This window comes from Procambarus clarkii, chromosome 18 (genome assembly GCF_040958095.1).
Source record: "Procambarus clarkii isolate CNS0578487 chromosome 18, FALCON_Pclarkii_2.0, whole genome shotgun sequence".
NCBI lineage: Eukaryota > Metazoa > Arthropoda > Malacostraca > Decapoda > Cambaridae > Procambarus > Procambarus clarkii.
The window spans coordinates 27,080,163-27,103,723 of NC_091167.1; the positions used below are offsets into that span (position 1 = coordinate 27,080,163).

At 49.3% G+C, this 23,561-nt stretch overlaps 1 protein-coding gene and 1 non-coding gene across 2 annotated transcripts in view; one reads left to right on the plus strand and one right to left on the minus strand.

The window, feature by feature from the left end:
• Nucleotides 1-3,955: 3,955 nt before the first annotated feature.
• The window catches only part of LOC123754278 (uncharacterized), a 39,899-nt gene continuing 20,293 nt past the window's right edge, over nt 3,956-23,561 (plus strand). The window contains exon 1 of the mRNA XM_045736519.2: nt 3,956-4,359. The gene's annotated coding sequence lies outside the window, so the exon portion shown is untranslated. The remainder of the gene's footprint in view (nt 4,360-23,561) is intronic.
• On the minus strand, nt 21,189-21,261 carry TRNAK-CUU (transfer RNA lysine (anticodon CUU)). The gene has a single exon. It is a non-coding gene; the product is annotated as a tRNA-Lys (tRNA).

Here is a 23,561-nt window from a genome sequence, read left to right on the forward strand (position 1 = left end):
AGCTTAACAGCTGATGCTCTATACTGCAAGCACAGCTAGGTGAGTGCACACATTGTCATGTAGCGCAGTGGGCTAAGTTGTCGGCTAACATCCGATAATCGTAGGATCAATCCCCGCGGATGGACTGAAGGATTTAGGCAACATTTCCTTTCACCTGAAGCCTCTGTTCACCCCACAGATTATTAGGAAATAGACATATATATTGTGAGCTGCGTCCTGAGTTGTGTAAGCCACATACAGTAGATATGATAGAGAAAATAGGTCAAAAGTCAGTATTTCAAGCGTTCAATGACTGGAAGGCGGGGTCCAAGAGCTCACAGTTCGATCCTGCAAGCAGAAATAGGGGGAACTCCCCATCCTCCCCCTCCACACACACACAGACTCTAATGGTTGACCAAAGTCCAATCATGGACATCCCCCTTAGCCAGTCCAGCAGGCGGAGCAGGGCGGCTCACCTCTGGTAATTGGGGGGGAGCTAAGGATAGGACCTGACCTTTATTTTAGGGCGGGTGAGCAGTACCAGGGAAGTACCAGACGGAGACCTTCAACCAGTGCCCTTTGACCCCTCAAGGCCCTGCCTTATGACCTTTTGCCTTGCAACGTCGCATTGCATCGTGAACTAGGAAGTTGTGGAGCGACATACCAAAGAATTATATCACAGATGTCGACTTTGAAATTCCTGCCAAAGCGGTGTTGTCACAGGTGTTATCTTACACAAGTATCTATACCCTGTAAACCGCGTCACGGTAATCATATTACAAGTGTCGACTGTGAACTGTCTTTCGATGTACTGTGTAACGGTTTTTGATAAGGTTATCTGCATGACTAAATATCACAAGTGTAGTTTTTATTAAGGTATATACCTGAATGTTGGCTGAAGAGAAAGGCTGCAAGAACGCATAAGCCATATATCACTAAGAACCCTAAATGACCCGACCAGGATTCGAACCCATGCCGCTCAAGATGACCTTTAGACGTACACAGTACTGTGACCACCTCGCCAATTGTCTAAAAATACAATACTCAGACGCACCGACGACCGTAGGCGGCTTCCTGCGCCTGAGGCTGTGTTCCTTCAGGAGCTGACACCAGTAATCAACATCCACATGAATTCGACTTCGAGCATACAAGTGTTCGATGTTCCTCCATTGACCCCAGAGGGAAGATGGAAGACCTGGCGGACAGCTAGAAGCCAGAGTCGGGCAACAATCGGGAAACGTTGTTGCTTGAGTCTACGTTGCTCCCTAGGTAACCTAAGGAGCACACTCTATCTTCCGGTGCTCCCTACGGTTAAGGAGATCAGGTGAATCTTAGAGTGAGGTGTCCCCACTCTTATAAAGTCTTGATTTCTCCTTGTGTGCGGGACGGCACCGCTCCTGTGCCAGGTAAGTCCACTCCGGTCTCACCATAGCCCGTGCTATTTGCCCCGCTCCTGTGCCAGGTAAGTTACGGGCTCACCATAGCCCGTGCTACTTGGAACTTGTTCCGAGTAGCTGAATCTATAACAACACAACAACAACTTGTGTGCGCTGGGCAGCAGTTTACACTTCCAACCATGAAGCTTACTGGAGCATGAATAGTGGGTGCTCAACATTGCAGACAGAATTATATGCCCTGAAGGAGGCCATAAACTATATAATTGAGAATAATTTACATGATGTCATCATTCATACCGACTCTAAGTCTTCGCTCCAGGCATTGTTATCCAGTCAGCACAGAGATAATATACAACTCCTCACAGAAATCCAACATATAGGAAAAGAAGCCCATAACCTAGGGCTGTCAATCACCCTAAATTGAATACCAAGTCACATTAACATAGACGGTAATGAAAAGACAGACTCGCTAGCAAAAACTGTCACTGCTCTATCTGTTGTACAGGTTCAAATACCTCCAAGTTTTTCACAGATTAAGGAGCAAATCAAGAAAATACTCCCAACTATCAAAAGTCGCCACAGAGCTAAAGTAGCGGAAGGAAGATCCACTGCGATATGGTACGAACAAGCCACTGGGTACTACTCTTTCAAGCCTGACAAAAAGATATCCAGAGGCATTGCAGCAGCCATACACAGACTCAGACTTGGTTACAAGTGCTGCTGGGAGGTAATGAACCCAATAGTTAAAGAGTGTCATATCTGCGGAACAGAAGCAGAGGCGCCACTATTGCACTACTTACTGGACTGTGAAGCTACTGAAGCCCTGCGCATCAAACTCAACATTAATCCAACGACAGCAGCTGCATTACATGCACATTCCACAGCCACCACAATGATTAGAAAAGCCGTTAAAGAATGGGACTCACTAGTGAACATTCTGCACCTGCATCCGCCTCCAAGATAATGTTATTAAAACACGACTAAAACAGAAGCGAAAAAGAAACAGGGAAAAAGGAGGAAACCCCACTCCTATTTAAAACTTAGACCCAAATATCACAGTAACAAGGTTATCGCGAATAACCGAACTAAATTACGGGCTCACTATAGCCTGTATTATATGGACATTTCGTTCTGAGTAGTTAAATCTAAAACGACAACAACAACACCCATTGTAAGCTTCTCCTTATCAGTTAAACAGTGTATTCTTACGGGCTATTCATGCCCGTGCCACCTCTTGGGTGGCTTAATCTCTATCAATCAATCAGAGTGTATTCCTGAAGATGTTACATTGCTGAGGAAACGTCAGCAATGTGACATCGTCTCTCTCTCTCTCTCTCTCTCTCTCTCTCTCTCTCTCTCTCTCTCTCTCTCTCTCTCTCTCTCTCTCTCTCTCTCTCTCTCTCTCTCTCTCTCTCTCATACACAGGTGGAAACTTAGTACCCAGATGAGCCACAGAGACGTTAGAAAGATTTTTTTCAGTGTCAGAGTAGTTAATAAATGGAATGCACTAGGAAGTGATGTGGTGGAGGCTGACTCCATACACAGTTTCAAATGTAGATATGATAGAGCCCAGTAGGCTTAGGAATCTGTACACCAGTTGATTGACAGTTGAGAGGCGGGACCAAAGAGCCAAAGCTCAACCCCCGCAAGCACAACTAGGTGAGTACACACACACACACACACACACACACACACACACACACACACACACACACACACACACAGACACACAGACACACACACACACACACACACACACAGACACACAGACACACACACACACACAGACACACACAGACACACACACACACACACACACACACACACACACACACACACACACACACACACACACACACACACACACACACACAGTGTGGGTGTGTCTGGAGCGGGTGTGGGTGTGAGGCAGGAACAGGGACACGGAGGCACTCACACCAAATACCACACCCTGATGACCCAGGAATTTCTGCCTCGATAACTCAGAGTCACTTGTGTCCACAGGCCGCAAGCCACACCCACACACACCTGCCCTGACACCCCCCCACACACACCTGCCCTGACACCCCCCACACACCTGTCATGACACCCCCAAACACCTGACCTGACGCACACACATCAATCCCGCCGTCCCAGTACTCACAAACTCGGGCGTGGGTGGATTGTAGTGCAACATACCAGGGCGGGCGTGGGCGGGGAGTAGTGGGTGTACTGTGGAAGGCTTGGGTGTAGCCCCATATATGCGTACTGTTTAGAAATTGATGGGGTGAGTGTGTCGTGTCGTTTGAAGGGGGAGAGGGTGTCATATGTGTGTGTGAGGGGGCAGTTTGTGGGGGTCCAGGTGTGTGAGAGAGGGGGAGGGGTGGTGGTGGTAGCCCCAGTTTGAGGGGGTGTGGTGTGTGGGGGGGGGGGGTAGGTGTGTGTGGATCCATGGGTGTGGTCATTCAACAACCTTGGTGAAGCTTGACCCTTCCTGCCTATCGGTCTCTGCCACCTGCCCTGCTGGTGGTGGTGGTGGTGGTAGTGATGGTGGTTGTGGTGGTGGTAATGGCGGGCACAGCCAGCTCATCTTGTCAGTGTCCCTCTGAACACCAGGCCGGCCGGAGGTACACTCTCTCGCTCGCTCCAGCCCCCCTCCACTGTGGTCATTAGCCTCTGATAGTTTACTGTGCCACCCAACCCTTCGCTGTGTAACACCCACCTATTGGCCTAACCCCCGTATTCTCTCCACCCCCCTCCCCTCTCCCCGTAGTGGGACACCCACCTACACCCACTGTAGTGGGGCTCCCACCTACACCCACTGTAGTGGAGCACCCACATACAACCTCGGTGTGTGAAACCCACTTACACAATCGTTGAGTATTTGCCCACCACCAAACCCCCGTAACTGTGGCAATAACCCTTCACCCCCGTAGCGAGGCACCCACCTGCACCCCCGTAGCGAAGGCACCCACCTGCTACACCATCTCTGGATAACTGTCCGGTAAGTGCAGCTACTATTAAGGAACTATAGCTTGCTATATAGTGTGTGTGCTTAAGTGATCCGGTGTTAAAGGCCTCATTATTAAACAACAGACAGGCTGTCAGGCAGACATACACAGAGTGAGTGAGGGATGAAGGAAGAAAGGAAGGAAGGAAGGAAGGAAGGAAGGAAGGAAGGAAGGAAGGAAGGAAGGAAGGAAGGAAGGAAGGAAGGAATAATAATGTACTTCTCGTGGACCTATTTTCGATGTTTTGATCCTGTGGGAGCAGTGAGGAGGTGGGTGGTGGTGGTGTAGGATCAGTGGAGCGAGGGTGACACCATTATCTCAGCCCCTGTCTCTATACAGACTGTCCTCTCATGATGCGGGCCCAGTACCCAGGGCATGCAGGCCCAGTACCCAGGGCACGAAGACCCAGTACCCAGGGCACGAAGACCCAGTACCCAGGGCACGAAGACCCAGTACCCAGGGCACGAAGACCCAGTCCCCAGGGCACGAAGCCCCAGTACCCAGAGCACGAAGACCCAGTCCCCAGGGCACGAAGACCCAGTACCCAGGGCACGAAGACCCAGTCCCCAGGGCACGAAGACCCAGTCCCCAGGGCACGAAGCCCCAGTACCCAGGGCACGAAGCCCCAGTACCCAGGGCACGAAGCCCCAGTCCCCAGGGCACGAAGCCCCAGTACCCAGGGCATGAAGACCTAATACTGTGCTTGTCAGAGCCGGACGCGTCTCCACCGGTGTCGTTGGAGGGCCAAAAGAGCCACATTAGCGGCCTGATCCACAATTCACCAAACTCTTAACTACCCCACTTACGATACCTGTTCATCTTTCTTCAGTCCTGGCGGCTTTGTAATTATTGAACCGTTTACGAGCCCCGGAGGGCTACGAGGTCGTGTATAACCGTAATAAACGTGGGTGGTGAAATCTAGGAGGTCGTAAACTGCTTAATGAATACGCACGTTGATCATGGCTGGAATGCTACAGCAATAGAACTCTAGTTTTCGGATTTCCAAAAACGATTCGGATCGGCAAAACAGAGCGAGTGATCACCGTCCCAGATCTCTTTACGAACGACATTGGATTACGGCACCGTATTAAAGATCCTCTTGTCCTTATTTTATTGAGAGAGAGAGAGAGAGAGAGAGAGAGAGAGAGAGAGAGAGAGAGAGAGAGAGAGAGAGAGAGAGAGAGAGAGAGAGAATATCGCGAGCGAAATTTGCCTGGTATCTTGATTTAGAAAGAATGGTATATGCGTGTTACAGTCGCGCACTGATAATCCGGATCTTCGTGGTCAATTCGGCTTAAAAGAACGACCGGGCGACTCCAGGTGGATCTCCAGGCGGTGTTTCTGAATCCAGTCTTGCGTAACACGAACGGCTTGACAGTCTCGTCATTTTACTTTACTATATTTGTTTATTTTATTTACACACGACGCAACCGCAACATTGCAGCAAATATTGTTGCAACGTGAGCTTGTCGTCGTGGCTACGATGTGTGGGTTTGCGGGCTCGTTGCAGAACTGAAACGAATATGTACGAGGGACAGTTCAGTACAATGAGCATTATCTTCTGTTTACATCATACACAGTTCTGAAGGAAATATATAGTTAAGATTAAAAAGAAAACTTGTGACGCGGTGAACTACTACTACTACGAGGATGACACCACCTGTGGCATGTTTGGGAGAGGTCAGCTGTGGCATGTTTGGGAGGAGTCAGCTGTGGCATGTTTGGGAGGAGTCAGCTGTGGCATGTTTGGGAGGAGTCAGCTGTGGCATGTTTGGGAGGAGTCAGCTGTGGCATGTTTGGGAGGAGTCAGCTGTGGCATGTTTGGGAGGAGTCAGCTGTGGCATGTTTGGGAGTGGTCAGCTGTGGCATGTTTGAGGGTAGCCGCCTGTGGCATGCTTAAGGCCAAGTCTGTTCTATAAAGGTTCGGTAATTTCACTTAACTACCCAGCGTAAGCAGTATTCACAGTGCCCTCAACGATATCTGAGTTATGTGTGTGTGTCGTCATTCCCGAGGTGAGGCGGGCACTCTCTCAGCAAGTGTCACAAGCTCGCTTCGGGCTCACCATAGCCCGTGCTACTTGGAACTTTTTGTTCCAGGTAGCGAATCTTTAACAAGAACAACACAAGCTCAGAAAACCATAGATGTCACAGATGTGGGGGGAAGGGGGCAGCACCCCCGATCAAACAGGTACAGGTAGTTAATGTATTTTGTAATCGAGGCCTATGCTCGAACAAGCGCTCGATCCCAACCCTTGAAACTGGACCAAGGACGGACCAGTTTGGTTATGCCCTTCAGCCTATTGGGACCGGCGGAAGTCCCCCAGCAGCGTCGTCTAGACACACACAGACAGCTGTCGGAGCATTCAAATGCTCCTGCTGCTGGGGAGCATTTGTGGTATGCTACCTCGGTGTAGCATACCCGAAGTATGCTACCTCGGGCACCCCCCCTGTGGCGACCCACCGTCCAACGCTCTACTGGACAGATTAATGGCGGTGGAGGGGAAGACGGTACAGTCTGTGGACGGGATATCAACACTGTCAACAGCACTTGACAGTACAGAACCGAGGCAGCACTACAGCATCCTCCAGTGGGCGTCACCCAGGTGAGAGGCCCTGCCAGCACTCACTGCTATAAGGGTTGCTGCCACATAGTGATCATTTATGATATCTTTCAGTCAATATCCGTGCGGCGAAATGGTCGGAAAACATTAATTTGTAAGATAACTCGATGTATTGGGCTTGTGTGCTAACGCCATACACCTGCCATAGCAATATCTGAGAGATATTAATACTGAAAAAGTAGGTATCGAACCCTTGATATATGTGTATGTGTGTGTGTGCGTGTCTCTCGTGTGTGTGTGTCCGTATATGCGTCATGTGTGTCTTTCTGTGTCACGTGTCATAGTGTTTCACATGTCGTGGATGTGCGTGTCTGTCACATGTGTCGTGTATCATGTGTGTTCTGCTCTGTTTATCACATGCCTTAGTGTCACGCGCCGTATATGTGTCTTGTGTCATCTGTACGTGGACACATCATACCCCCCCCCCCGCCCCAGACGGGATGAGCAGAGCGAAGCGCCAACCTTGCCAGGTTCGAAACCTCTTCACCACAATTAAGTTACACTAAATACCAGCGTTATCTATCTGACTGGGTTTACGGGCTCACCATAGCCCGTGCTACATGGACACTTCGTTCTGAGTAGCTAAATCTGAAACAACAACAACAACAACAACAATATCTGGCTGGAAAGAGCAACATATGAACTAGGTTTTGGTAACTACTCATTAGACTATATCTCTTACGGTAACGAGGCCACGGCCTCGTTAGCGAGAGAAACGATAACAAACTATCTCCGTTGGTTAACAGGCGGCTCAGCGCTGTGCGTTGGTCATTGTTAACGAGGAAGGGCTGTCCTCATAAACAACGGCAAATGCTCGTTAATTCGAGCTGTTTATGGATGAAACACATTCTACACATGACACAATTGATTACGTTACCAGGGGCCAGATTCACGAACTACTTATGCAAGCACTTACGAACCTATACATCTTTTTTTCGATCTCTGGCGGCTTTGTTTACAATTAATAAACCGTTAATGATCGCCGAAGCAGCACCAGGAGGCTGTTTATAACAATAACAACAGTTGATTGGCAAGTTTCCATGCTTGTAAACTGTTTAATAAATGTACCCAAAGCCGTCAAAGGTTAATTAAAGGTGTAAGTACTTGCGTAACTGCTTCGTGAATCAGGTCTCTGTTTTTCCTGAACAGTGGTTCGATCTCTTCCCGGGGTTGATATTCACCTCGCCTCTCAACCCGTCTCCAGGCTTCAACCCGGCCTCATAAACAAAGGCCCAAAGACCATTCCATGCACCCGCCAAACCCGCTGTTTATGAATGAAAAAGCTGTTACCACACGACTCACAACTGATGACGTCCGAACACTTCCGGAACAAGTGCTTCACTGACGACATCTGTGCGAACCACAATGTTGTAAATGCTTCACCCACGTACTACAAATACAAATAATCGCCAACAGAACCTAAACACCTAACCTAACCAATGCTTAAATATTTACAATATACTAATGTAAAAATAATATTAATTTGTTTGGGAAAATTCCTATTTTAAATGAAAAGAATGTTAAAAATTGACGAATGCGTCTTTGGGGTCGACCGCTGGATGGAATGGACCTGGTCTGAGGACGGGTTGTAGAATGACAGTTACAACATGACAGATTGTCATGTTCAGTTCCCCTGTGGCTTGCTGCTCCCATTGGCTGAGCTCAAACTTGCCGGGCTCTCATTGGTTCTTTCAAATCGAAACTCTCTTGATCGAGTTCAGATTATACCGCGATACCATCAAGGATATCTGCCCAACCGTTAAAGTTACCAGCGTCGGAACATTCTAGACGTTTTTGGTCTTTGGTACCCTGGTGGAGGCGTCAGTGTTATCTTGGTACCCTGGTGGAGGCGTCAGTGTTATCTTGGTACCCTGGTGGAGGCGTCAGTGTTATCTTGGTACCCTGGTGGAGGCGTCAGTGTTATCTTGGTACCCCGGTGGGCGGCGTCATGGTGTTATCTTGGTACCCAGCGGGCGGCGTCATAGTGTTATCTTGGTACCCTGGTGGGGGGCGTCATGGTGTTATCTTGGTACCCCAGTGGGCGGCGTCATGGTGTTATCTTGGTACCCTGGTGGGCGGCGTCATGGTGTTATCTTGGTACCCTGGTGGGCGGCGTCATGGTGTTATCTTGGTACCCTGGTGGGCGGCGTCATGGTGTTATCTTGGTACCCTGGTAGGGGGCGTCATAGTGTTTTCTTGGTACCCTGGTGGGGGCGTCATAGTGTTATCTTGGTACCCCGGTGGGCGGCGTCAGTGTTATCTTGATACCTTAGCGGGCGGCGTCAGTGTTATCTTGGTACCTAGTGGGCGTCGTCATAATGTTATCTTGGTACCCAGCGGGCGGCGTCATAGTGTTATCTTGGTACCTAGTGGGCGTCGTCATAGTGTTATCTTGGTACCTAGTGGGCGTCGTTATAATGTTATCTTGGTACCCAGTGGGCGGTGTCAGTGTTATCTTGGTACCCCAGTGGGCGGCGTCATAGTGTTATCTTGGTACCCTGGTGGCGGCGTCATGGTGTTATCTTGGTACCCTGGTGGCGGCGTCATAATGTAATCTTGGTACCCCAAGGTAAACTAAGGAAATTATGAGGTGAAAGCGCCATGCTAGCCTCATTATTTACCACCTGGGCAAGGGCAAGGCGCTGGGGGTATGAGGCCCCAAAACAACTGGAACATCGGGAATGGAGCGCCGACCTTGCACGAGGCGAGGTCGGCGCATCACTCCAAGTGGATGGGTGGATGCGCCCCAAATGTGGTACAGGTGTTAGACAGCCGTAGGTGTCAGGTATACACCTGGTATACTCCTGGTATACATCACGGTCACTTCCTACACCCCACAAAATGTGTGAAACCATTTAGGAGGTATTGACCGCCATTTTGTTTTAAGGACAAAATGTAATTCTTTACTTAATTGTTATTTAAGAGGAAAGGAAGCAGTAAGGGGGAACACTGAATAAAAGAACTCTAAAAGTGGAACACGAAGGAAGAACAAAAGAAAAGGGGATAAGAAAAAAAGGCGGGCAAAAGAGGGGAAAGGTGTGTTGGAAGATAAGATAAGGGAAAGGGGGCCGGATGCCGGAGCAGCACACACACCCCCAACGCTGGCCGACGCAACACTGACGGGGTTTCCCACGAGTCACGTCCCTATAGCGACGCATGCGCAGACGCCACCACCGCGCGGACACAGGAAAACAGTTGAGAGGCGGGACCAAGGAGCTGAAACTCAACCCGCCCGCAAGCACAATGACGCGAATACAGACAGGCAGACAGAATTGACATACATACAGATAGACAGAAATGAGGCCCATGAGATGGGATATGAGGCTTAAGTGGGATATGAGGCTTTGGTGGTGAGATATGAGGGAAAAGAGGTGGGATCCCGCCAAACACACACCGAAACTACGACGTTGATACAACGTTCGAACAAGTTTTAACACCTCCTAACCAGTTATAATAACCAATATAGCAAGTTGTAACAACGTTCTAATCCGTCATAAACACGTTAAGCCAAGATGTAACAACTTTATTACAAGTGGTAACAAGCGGAAAATAGAGACAGTTATGGTTTGTGTTTCCAGGGATATGAGGCCCAAGATATGGGATATATAAAGACAAAAAGCTGGCATGAGAACAAAGAACTGGGATATAGCAGAGGGAAGGCATGGCGCGCAATCACTTCGGCGCCGTCGGGAATCGAACGCGGACCTACAAGAAGCTATGCTCATCGCGAGCACAGTTCACAGTCTTACATGCAAATGCAACGACTGTTTACTGTGAAAAAAAACTGAAATTAAATGCATAAACAAAATCAACTGTTGATGAGGTGGGGCCAGGCAGCTGGAGCTCGAGCAAGCCAGATAGACAAGACCTTGACCATCTACTTACAAATTCACATGTATTGAGAAAATAAACAAATATAATGGAATTAATATGTCCTCTTTTTTCCCCTGCCCGCCGCCGCCGTCTTAATGAATGGATAGAGTTTATGATTATATTCAATAAATTTGACCAAGGTTATTAGTCAGTGGGTCTTGGAGCCTACTGAAGGTACCACGCTTACCCCCCCTCCCCCCTCACTGCTCAAGGTACCTCCCTCTCCCCCCCTTTGCTGCCAAAGGTATCTCACTCTTCCCCCCCCCACTCCCTCCCTCTGTGGTACCTGTACACAAACCTCCCTCCAGCCAAGGAATGAACCTCCCACCCCCACTACCAGCGGAACTGTATCCGCTCCTACTGACAGTACCGCACCCTGCTGCCTTCCTCTTGGTACCACACCCTGCTGCCTTCCTCTTGGTACCACACCCTGCTGCCTTCCTCTTGGTACCACACCCTGCTGCCTTCCTCTTGGTACCACACCCTGCTGCCTTCCCTAGTAACACACCATGCCCAAGAGCCACACCCTCTCCACCACCCCCCCACCAATACCACTCCCTCCTCAGTGCCAAACTACCGCTCCTAATAAGATTATTACCCCTCCCCCACCGTCAAGCAGCCACCCCGCCCCCCCCCTGTTCTCACTACTCCAGCCTCTCCCAGCACCCACCCCATCCTCCGCTAGGAACCACACCCTATCCTAGCACCCCCCAGCTGGGAGCCACACCCTATCCCATCACCACCCCCCCCCCCTCTGCTGGGCAGCCCCTCCTGCGAATAGACAGTACGTTTTAATACTAAATGTAATAAGTACAATCCTGACTTCCGGCTTATTACATAAATACACTTAATCGTCAGAATCGCAGCAAAATATTGTGAATATTTGAGTTTACCTGAAAAGCTGAATAGAAAACCACGACCTAGCCACTTAGTGTATAAGGACAAGCATTTTATTGCGTCTCAATTACAATTAGTACTTAATCTATAGCTATATTGATATTACAGTTTTATAAAACTAATAAAACAAAATTAAAATCTTTCAATAAATTATAAAGTAACTCAGGATATTTTCAAAATTTGTATAAAATCTCCATTGTTTAATAAAAATAACAAATAAATTCTTTATATTTAAAACTTCTGTATAGAACATCAAATAAGAAAACTTCATCCTAAAATATGTAATTTATAGAAAATAAGAATATATGGGTTAGGTAAATGTAATAGCCCCATAAGTGCAATTATGTACTATGCAGGACAGTCGGGAAAATGTACTTATTACATTTAGTATTAAAACATACTGTCTATACGGAGGATACGTTGCAGCAGGGAGCCACACCCTCTCCCAGCACCCCCCAAGCAGGGAGCCACACCCTCTCCCAGCACCCCCCCAGCAGGGAGCCACACCCTCTCCCAGCATCCCCCCAGCAGGGAGCCACACCCTCTCCCAGCACCCCTCCCAAGCTAGGAGCCACACCCTCTCCCAGCACCCCCAAGCTAGGAGCCACACCCTGCCAGTACCGGGGTGCCACCCCCCCCCCCCGCCCCACCTTGAGGTAGCGGACCCGGCGGCAGCCCACCTGAGGTTTTTACACCCCCCTGGGTTACCTGGATATAGGTCACCCCTCCCTGGCTCCCTCCAGCCCTCCCTGGCACCCTCCATCCCTCCCTGGCACCCTCCAGCCCTCCCTGGCTCCCTCCACCCTCTCCCTGGCACCCTTCAGCCCTCCCTGGCACCCTCCAACCCTCCCTGACTCCCTCCAGCCCTCCCTGGCTCCCTCCAGCCCTCCCTGGCTCCCTCCAGCCCTCCCTGACTCTCACCAGCCCTCCCTGGCTCCCTCCAGCCCTCCCTGGCACCCTCCACCCCTCCCTGGCACCCTCCACCCTCTCCCTGACTCCCTCCAGCCCTCCCTGGCACCCTCCACCCTCTCCCTGGCACCCTCTCCCTGGCACCCTCCACCCTCTCCCTGGCACCCTCCAGCCCTCCCTGGCACCCTCCACCCTCTCCCTGGCACCCTCCAGCCCCCCTCCCTGGCCTGGTTACAGCGGGCGGGCTCAGCCTCCACCCACATAACGCGGACGTCCACACGGGTCCAGGAAGAGAGAACGGAATGTAAACAAGAAATCATTACTGGAACTTCCCTCGTGTCTGAGCCTTCGTGTCGTGGCTGAGCCCATCGTCTTGTGAAGGGCTGTGAAGGGTGATGAAGGGCTGTGAAGGGTGATGAAGGGCTGTGAAGGGTGATGAAGGGCTGTGGAGGGTGATGAAGAACTGTGGAGGGTGATGAAGGGCTGTGCAGGGTGATGAAGAGCTGTGAAGGGCTGTGAAGGGCTGTGAAGGGCTGTGAAGGGTGATGAAGGGCTGTGAAGGGTGATGAAGGGCTGTGGAGGGTGATGAAGGACTGTGGAGGGTGATGAAGGGCTGTGAAGGGTGATGAAGGGCTGTGAAGGGTGATGAAGAGCTGTGAAGGGCTGTGAAGGGCTGTGAAGGGTGATGAAGGGCTGTGAAGGGTGATGAAGGGCTGTGAAGGGCTGTGAAGGGCTGTGAAGAGCTGTGAAGGGTGATGAAGGGCTGTGAAGGGCTGTGAAGGGTGATGAAGGGCTGTGAAGGGTGATGAAGGGCTGTGAAGGGCTGTGAAGGGTGATGAAGGGCTGTGAAGGGTGATGAAGGGCTGTGAAGGGTGATGAAGGGCTGTGAAGGGTGATGAAGGGCTGTGAAGGGTGATGAAGGGCTGTGAAGGGTGATGAAGGGCTGTGAAGGGTGATGAAGGGCTGTGAAGGGTGATGAAGGGCTGTGAAGGGTGATGAAGGGCTGTGAAGGGCTATGAAGGGCTGTGAAGGGGGTAGAATCGTTGCTCCACTCTCCCAGTTGGTGTTATTGTTACCTCTTAGTTCACTAGTTTGTTAATGTAAACATTAATATAAAAGTTACTATAAACCTGGTTATTATCAAAATGTTTAGTATCATTATTATTAGTAGTAATAATTTGTATTGGAAGTTATTCGTCAGAACAGATACATAATTATGGAACAGTGTGGGAATCAATGACACACACACATTAAAGTGTGTGGGTGCGTTCGTGTGTGCGTGCGTTCATGCCTGCGTGTATATGTGTATGTGTGTGCGTTTGCGCGTGTACTCACCTATTTGTGCTTGCAGGATCGAGCATTGACTCTTGGATCCTATACGTGTGTGTGTGTGCGTCCGTATGTGCGTGTGTGTTCTCGCCTATTTGTGCTTGCAGGATCGAGCTCTAACTCTTGGACTCTGGTTTTCTACCAGTTGGTTGTCTAATGCAATGACTCCTGACCTATTTCTCTGTCATACCTGCTTTTAAAGTTAAGAATGGTGTTAGCCTCCACAACCTGCTCCTTTAGGTCATTCCATTTACTCACTACCATTATGCTAAATGAAAACTTTCTAATATCTCTATTACACATCTGAGTCTCAAGCTTCCATCCGTGCCCCCTTGTTCTGTTGTTATTCCTTGTAAACATTTCCTCTGTTTCCAAAATGTCAATTCCAATAAATATTTTATACGTCTGTATCATGTCCCTCCTCTAGCTCGTTTCTAACGTCGTCAGGTTTAGTTCCTTCAGTCTGCCTTCGTACCTCATCCCTCGCAGCTCTGGGACGAGTCTCGTAGCAAACTTATGAACTTTTTCGAGCTTCCTTATGTGTTTTTTTTTTTAAGATGGGGCTCCAGGATGGTGCGTCATACTCTAAGACTGGCCTCACATAGACGGTATACAGTGATCTAAAAGCCTTCTTATTCAAGTTTCTGAAGGATGTTCTGACTTTTGCCAGAGTAGAGTATGCGGCTGACGTTATTCTATTTATATGAGCCTCTGGAGTTAGGTTTGGTGTTGTGTCCACTCGCAGGTCTTTTTCTCTAGACGCTATAGGGACGTAGTTTCCATTCACGGTATATTAATTAGCCTTTCGGTCTCCTGTTCCCATTTCCATCACCTTGCACTTGTTAGTGTTGAACTCTAGCAGCCATTTCTCGGACCATCTCTGCCACTTGTTCAAGTCATCCTGGATAATCTTACAATCCTCATCTGTCTCAATCTTCCTCAATAGTTTTGCATCATCTGTAAACATCGACAAAAAAGACTCGACTCCTGCAGTCAAGTTATTTACATAAATGAGAAATAGTGTGGGACCCAGCACCGCTCCTTCAGGCGCCCCGCTTGTTACTCTACGCCAGTCCCACTCCTCGCCCCTCATTGTCACTCTCTGACACCTGTTTGTCAGGTAATTCCTTACCCATGATAGTGCTCCAGGTATCCCGAGTGCTGTCCACTCAGCCGTCAGGCCCCCCATGTGTGTGTGTACTCACCTAGTTGTGCTTTCGGGGGTTGAGCTTTTGGTTCGGGAGTTGAGCTTTGCCTCTCAACCGTCAATCAACAGGTGTACAGGTTCCTGAGCCTATCGGGCTCTATCATATCTACATTTGAAACTGTGTATGGAGTCAGCCTCCACCACATCACTTCCTAATGCATTCCATTTCTCAACCACTCCGACACTAAAAAAGTTCTTTCTAATATCTCTGTGGCTCATTTGGACACTCAGCTTCCACCTGTGTCCCCCTAGTGCGTGTGACCCTTGTGTTAAATAGACACTGAAAACAATCTTTCCAATGTGTGCGTGTGCGTGTGTGTGAGCGTGCGTGCGTGTTCCAGAACTGGAGCGTGGGAGTGTAGAGGTGGTAAGAGTGGTCAGAGAATTACACTGACCAGTGAAGGCCAGGCCGGGCGGCTTATGGCGGGCCAAGGCTCTCCGCCCCGGGTGTAAACAGTGCACATGGAAGCTGACTCTCTCTCGTGGCCCCTCCTCAGTAGTGTGTGTGTGAGAGAGAGAGAGAGAGAGAGAGAGAGAGAGAGAGAGAGAGAGAGAGAGAGAGAGAGAGAGAGAGAGAGAGAGAGAAGACTGACACAGACACATTACAGAGAGAGATCAGGTGAGTATTGAGGTCCAGTATTGAGAGAGTCAACAGCTGGAGAGAGTATCAGACGGGGCAATAATTTCAATCAGGACGCAGAAGTATAACAGGCAGCCACGAGACTCCTGTGAGTCTCAACAGGAAGCCACGAGGCTCCTGTGAGTCTCAACAGGCAGCCACGAGGCTCCTGTGAGTCTCAACAGGCAGCCACGAGGCTCCTGTGAGTCTCAACAGGCAGCCACGAGGCTCCTGTGAGTCTCAACAGGCAGCCACGAGGCTCCTGTGAGTCTCAACAGGCAGCCACGAGGCTCCTGTGAGTCTCAACAGGAAGCCACGAGACTCCTGTGAGTCTCAACAGGAAGCCACGAGACTCCTGTGAGTCTCAACAGGCAGCCACGAGGCTCCTGTGAGTCTCAACAGGCAGCCACGAGGCTCCTGTGAGTCTCAACAGGCAGCCACGAGGCTCCTGTGAGTCTCAACAGGCAGCCACGAGGCTCCTGTGAGTCTCAACAGGCAGCCACGAGGCTCCTGTGAGTCTCAACAGGCAGCCACGAGGCTCCTGTGAGTCTCAACAGGAAGCCACGAGACTCCTGTGAGTCTCAACAGGAAGCCACGAGACTCCTGTGAGTCTCAACAGGCAGCCACGAGGCTCCTGTGAGTCTCAACAGGCAGCCACGAGACTCCTGTGAGTCTCAACAGGCAGCCACGAGGCTCCTGTGAGTCTCAACAGGCAGCCACGAGGCTCCTGTGAGTCTCAACAGGCAGCCACGAGGCTCCTGTGAGTCTCAACAGGCAGCCACGAGGCTCAGCAGGCTCTACAACAACAACAACAACTACAACAACAACAATAACAAGAACATACAACACACTAACGTGACAGCATCAATGAACACTCTGAAACAGGAGCGTCAGAGAGTGGATCTTCCTGGGTGACAGAGGCAGAGTGTGCAGGCGGGATTGTGTAAAAATCCTGCTCCGGCTTCAGTAGAAGCCTCAGGGAAACCCTGGTGTGTTCGGTAAAACTCCGGGTTGCAATCCTTATTACCATGTCGTGGCCTGATTGTCCGGAGTGTGTGGGACTACCCCCAACCGCATAGGTTCGAATCCTCATCACGGCTCCTACGATTTCTCTCATTGGTAATAATAATACTAATATATTGGAAATACAGAGGATGAGATTACAGTGGTCCCTTAGTGGGTACAGCTGTGATATATTTCATGATGCTGCAATAGACACTCTGCGGTTTGGGCACGTCATAGGATTGTTTGTGTAGGAATTTGTATACTAATGGGGTGGTTCCCAGAGCCCATTTACTCTATTTGGGGAGTAATTAAGATCCCTCACACCATCCCAACAACGTAAGAGCAACGTTTTTAAACGTAATTACGTTATTTTGCGTTGAATACTTACACAAAGTAATGTGTACTATTATGTGTGTTGGGATTATACCTATACAGTCTTCCTGTCCCGCTATCTGGGACAGGAAGGCTTGGCATATAGATATCCCTCACTACCTCCTTCCTCACCTACTTTCCTCATGATGCAACCCACGATAGTCGCCTGATTCAGGTTAGGTGAACAGAGGCATCAGGAGGTGACAAACCCTTGCCTAAACCTCTCGCTCTACCCAGGAGTCGAACCCGGGACCAATGGGTGATGACCCCAACTGTGCCATACACCTTACATTTATACTTAAAATGCCCCCCTCTGTAGCGATGTAAACTGTTTACAATGTGTATACTTTTACTGTACCAAGAATGCTGAGGTATACCATTACCATTCTGAATGTATTACAAGCTCTTAATGGGAACGTTTCTATCCCTAACCTACAAGTATGTTGTATTATGTATGATCAAAGCTGAATGTTGAACCGTAGCCATCCTGTATAGTGTATACTTACCCACGACCCATCCTGTATAGTGTATAGTTACTTACGACCCATCCTGTACAGTGTATACTTACCCACGACCCATCCTGTATAGTGTATACTTACCCACGACCCATCCTGTACAGTGTATACTTACCCACGACCCATCCTGAATAGTGTATACTTACCCACGACCCATCCTGTATAGTGTATACTTACCCACGACCCATCCTGTACAGTGTATACTTACCCACGACCCATCCTGTATAGTGTATACTTACCCACGACCCATCCTGTACAGTGTATACTTACCCACGACCCATCCTGTATAGTGTATACTTACCCACGACCCATCCTGTACAGTGTATACTTACCCACGACCCATCCTGTATAGTGTATACTTACCCACGACCCATCCTGTACAGTGTATACTTACCCACGACCCATCCTGAATAGTGTATACTTACCCACGACCCATCCTGTATAGTGTATAGTTACTTACGACCCATCCTGTATAGTGTATACTTACCCACGACCCATCCTGTATAGTGTATACTTACCCACGACCCATCCTGTATAGTGTATACTTACCCACGACCCATCCTGTACAGTTTATACTTACCCACGACCCATCCTGCATAGTGTACACTTACCCACGACCCATCCTGTACAGTTTATACTTACCCACGACCCATCCTGTATAGTGTATACTTACCCACGACCCATCCTGTACAGTGTATACTTACCCACGACCCATCCTGAATAGTGTATACTTCAGTACCATCCCGTACAGTGTATGGGAACAACTTTCCACACATACACAGGGGTATACACGCGCGCGGAGGTCGCGGGGAATATGAATATTTCACGCATTATGAAAGTGTACAGTTAGACCATGAATATGTATGACCAGTACAGGACGAGGGAGGAATAAGTTTGTTTGAGACGACTGTGACTGACCAACAGGCGTTGACCCTAACGAGGTTGTTATTACTAACATCAATCTGGAGTTAAGGCTAGATTTCGAAGACAAAAAAAATGTCTGGAGAGAGAAAAGGTTAAGAGCGGGCCGTTCTCAGGGGTTAAATGGATAGATGGAGACATCAACATCCCTCTCAGATCACCTGGATAGATAGTTATCTAGATATTTGTGGTTGTCTGAAAGCATATTGGAATTTCTAGTAATAGTCTACATGTAAACTGGGAAGGGAAGCGTTGTCCTAAACATAAAAAAAATTGTTCTCAAGTTATAACTGTATTATATTAGAAATCCAGGGTTTAAATTAGAATATGTGTATTGTAAATTCTCTTTCTGTGAAAAAGACCTAAGGTGTACGTTTTCTTTAATCTAGGTCGACTAGGGTGACTCTGATAAACTCCTGTGACCACACAGTGCCTTGAGAGGAGTATAGGGTCTGAGACATGAGCCAAGCCTAACCCAGCCCAACCTAACCTAACCTAACCTAACCTATCCTAACCTTACCTAACCTAGCCCAGCCCAACCTAACCTAACCTGTCCAAGCCTAAGGCAACTCAACCTAACCAAATTCTATCCTAACCTTACCTAGCAGCCTAACCTATCCTATGCTAACAAAGCCTAACTCATGCCAAGCCAAGCTAATCTTACCTAACGAAAATTAGAGACACAATTTGGTGTGTTGCACAAGGTTAGAGGAGGTGTGTGACGTCACTACGACGTCGCAGTGATCGTGGCAGTGGTACAGGTCGTAACCACTACGACGTCGCAGTGATCGTGGCAGCGGTACAGGTCGTAACCACTACGACGTCGCAGTGATCGTGGCAGTGGTACAGGTCGTAACCACTACGACGTCGCAGTGATCGTGGCAGCGGTACAGGTCGTAGCCACTACGACGTGGCAGTGGTCGTGGCAGTGGTACAGGTCGTAGCTCCCACTGCTGTCGTAGAGTCTGAGGAAGGCAGGTCATGATTGACCAGGATTGTCCGTCGTTGGAATAAGGCAAACTTATGTCCTTACGGCAGGACGGGCACAAGGGGCACGTGTGGGTACTGGGTACTGGGTACTGGGAGAGTAGGACAGGAAGACTGGTGTAATGTGGGTCAGTGTGTGGCGGGTGTGTGTACAGCCCTGGTGCAGTTGTGGAGACGGTCTTCCCCGGCTGTGTGTTGAGGCTAGGGGTATATCCTACACTTTCTGGCCCTCTAGGGGGGGGGGGGGTCTTTCTGACCCTCTAGGGGGCCTTTCTGACCCTCTAGGGGGCCTTTCTGACCCTCTAGGGGGCCTTTCTGACCCTCTTGGGGGCCTTTGCTGACCCTCTAGGGGGCCTTTCTGACCCTCTAGGGGGCCTTTCTGACCCTCTAGGGGGCCCAGGCTGCACAATACCTGGTGTCAACACCACTCTCGGTCACCTTCCACTGTTTGTTTGTCCGAGACATAATTGTTTATTTTGAACATTTATGGAAGTTGCTGATCTGGGAGAGGTTCATGACGGTTTGTCTCCTCGTACGCCAACAGTCCCGTGGGACTTTACCCTTGGGACAGACTTTGACGAACAATTCAGACACGTCTATAGGCCGCCCGTCCATAGACAGTCCGTCCTCTCCAGTGATCACAACGTCACAGGAAAATGTTGTTGTGAATTGCCCGAAGTTAACCTGACGGAGGACCCACGACACCCGGTCACTTATGAGAGTACAATCATTTTGTACATAATTTTGACTGTTGGGGATTTATACGTCAAACTGTGATGTACTACTCGACAGGACGAGTTGTTCCAGACATTGGTAATACTGATAATGTACTCACCTAGTTGTGCTTGCGGGGGTTGAGCTCTGGCACTTTGGGCCCGCCTCTCAACTGTCAATCAATTGATTTTGTTTTCACACACACACACACATACACACGTGTGTGTAGTTAGTAAATGGAATGCATTAGGCAGTGATGTGGTGGAGGCTGACTCCATACACAGTTTCAAATGTAGATATGAAAGAGCCCAGTAGGCTCAGGAATCTGTACATGAGTTGATTGACGTTTGAGAGGTGGGACCAAAGAGCCAAAGCTCAACCCCCCGCAAGCACAATTAGGTGAGTACACACAGACACACAAGAAGCAGCCCGTAGCAGCTGTCTAACTCACAGGTACCTATTTACTGCTAGGTGAATAGGTGCATCAGGACGAAAGAAACTCTGCCCATTTGTTTCCGTCGCCGCCGGGGATGAAACCCCGGACCCTTAGGATTACGAAACCCGAGCGCTGTCCACTCAGTCGTCAGGCTCCCCTGTATATATTTAAATTGTTTTAAATTTTATATTATACCTTTTCCGGTTAGGGCAACATGCCGGGGCTGCATATAAAAAAGTGGTCTCACGTTTGTTGTATAAATGATCGTAAACTACATCGTCCAGATGTATTAACACTACCCATGATGCTGGCCAGTTTGGCAAGTGCCACTGAAGCTATTTTGTTAAATGTGTTATTGTTCAGGCGTTAGAGTTGACTTATAACGCCAGGTCTCTGATCTTTGTATATATAATGATACGCCCAACGTGGGGCTCGAACCCACGACCCCGAGGTTAAGAGTCTCGTGCTCTACCGACTGAGCTAGCCGGGCTTGTATACATACCAGACTTGTATGTGTGTGTGCGTATGTGTGTGTACTCACCTAGTTGTACTCACCTAGTTGTGTCTGCAGGATCGAGCATTGACTCTTGGATCCCGCCTTTCGACCATCGGTTGTTTACAGCAATGACTCTTGTCCCATTTCCCTATCATACCTGGTTTTAAAATTATGAATAGTATTTGCTTCCACAACCTGTTCCTGAAGTGCATTCCATTTTCCCACCACTCTCACGCTAAAAGAAAACTTCCTAACATCTCTGTGACTCATCTGAGTTTCAAGCTTCCATCCATGTCCCCTCGTTCTGTTACTATTCCGTGTGAACATTTCGTCTATGTCCACTCTGTCAATCCCTCTGAGTATCTTATACGTTCCTATCCTGTCCCCCCTCTCCCTTCTTCTTTCTAGTGTCGTAAGGCACAGTTCCCTCAGGCGCTCCTCATACCCCATCCCTCGTAGCTCTGGGACGAGTCTCGTTGCAAATCTCTGAACCTTTTCCAGTTTCATTATATGCTTCTTCAGATGGGGACTCCATGATGAGGCGGCATACTCTAAGACTGGCCTCACGTAGGCAGTGTAAAGCGCCCTAAATGCCTCCTTACTTAGGTTTCTGAATGATGTTCTAACTTTTGCCAGTGTAGAGTACGCTGCTGTCGTTATCCTATTTATATGTGCCTCAGGAGATAGATTAGGTGTTACGTCCACCCCCAGGTCTCTTTCACGCGTCGTCACAGGTAGGTTGTTCCCCTTCATTGTGTACTGTCCCTTTGGTCTCCTATCTCCTAGTAGTCCCATTTCCATAACTTTACATTTGCTCGTGTTGAATTCCAGTAGCCATTTCTGTGACCATCTCTGCAACCTGTTCAGGTCCTTTTGGAGAATCCTGCAATCCTCATCGGTCACAACTCTTCTCATCAACTTTGCGTCATCCGCAAACATCGACATGTAGGACTCTACGCCTGTAAACATGTCGTTAACATATACAAGAAATAGAATTGGTCCCAGCACCGATCCTTGAGGTACTCCACTTGTTACTGTTCGCCAGTCCGACTTCTCGCCCCTTACCGTAACTCTTTGGCTCCTTCCTGTTAGGTAGTTCCTTATCCATGCTAAGACCTTTCCCCCCACCCCCGCCTGCCTCTCGAGCTTGAACAGCAGTCTCATGTGCGGTACTGTATCAAAGGCTTTTTGGCAGTCCAGAAATATGCAGTCTGCCCAACCATCTCTGTCCTGTCTTATCCTCGTTATGTTTATATATATATATATATATATATATATATATATATATATATATATATATATATATATATATATATATATATATATATATATATATAAGACACGTCAGAAACAATAAGCACATTACCGAACATTGCGAGTAATAACTGCCTGGGAGATCACAGTCATAAATCCAGAATAGGACGGGTCACACCGCTGACCCCTGTGGGATTCCACTCTTGACGCCGCGCCTCTCATAACTCTCCTCACATTATGAGGGACGGCGTGAGGTACTGTCTCCTCACAGTGTGAGTGAGGGACGGCGTGAGGTACTGTCTCCTCACGCTGTGAGTGAGGGGCGCCGTGAGGTACTGTCTCCTCACACTGTGAGTGAGGGGCGCCGTGAGGTACTGTCTCCTCACACTGTGAGTGAGGGACGGCGTGAGGTACTGTCTCCTCACACTGTGAGTGAGGGACGGCGTGAGGTACTGTCTCCTCACACTGTGAGTGAGGGGCGCCGTGAGGTACTGTCTCCTCACAGTGTGAGTGAGGGGCGCCGTGAGGTACTGTCTCCTCACAGTGTGAGTGAGGGACGGCGTGAGGTACTGTCTCCTCACACTGTGAGTGAGGGGCGCCGTGAGGTACTGTCTCCTCACAGTGTGAGTGAGGGGCGGCGTGAGGTACTGTCTCCTCACACTGTGAGTGAGGGGCGCCGTGAGGTACTGTCTCCTCACACTGTGAGTGAGGGGCGCCGTGAGGTACTGTCTCCTCACACTGTGAGTGAGGGGCGGCGTGAGGTACTGTCTCCTCACAGTGTGAGTGAGGGGCGCCGTGAGGTACTGTCTCCTCACAGTGTGAGTGAGGGGCGGCGTGAGGTACTGTCTCCTCACACTGTGAGTGAGGGGCGCCGTGAGGTACTGTCTCCTCACACTGTGAGTGAGGGGCGCCGTGAGGTACTGTCTCCTCACAGTGTGAGTGAGGGGCGGCGTGAGGTACTGTCTCCTCACAGTGTGAGTGAGGGGCGCCGTGAGGTACTGTCTCCTCACACTGTGAGTGAGGGGCGCCGTGAGGTACTG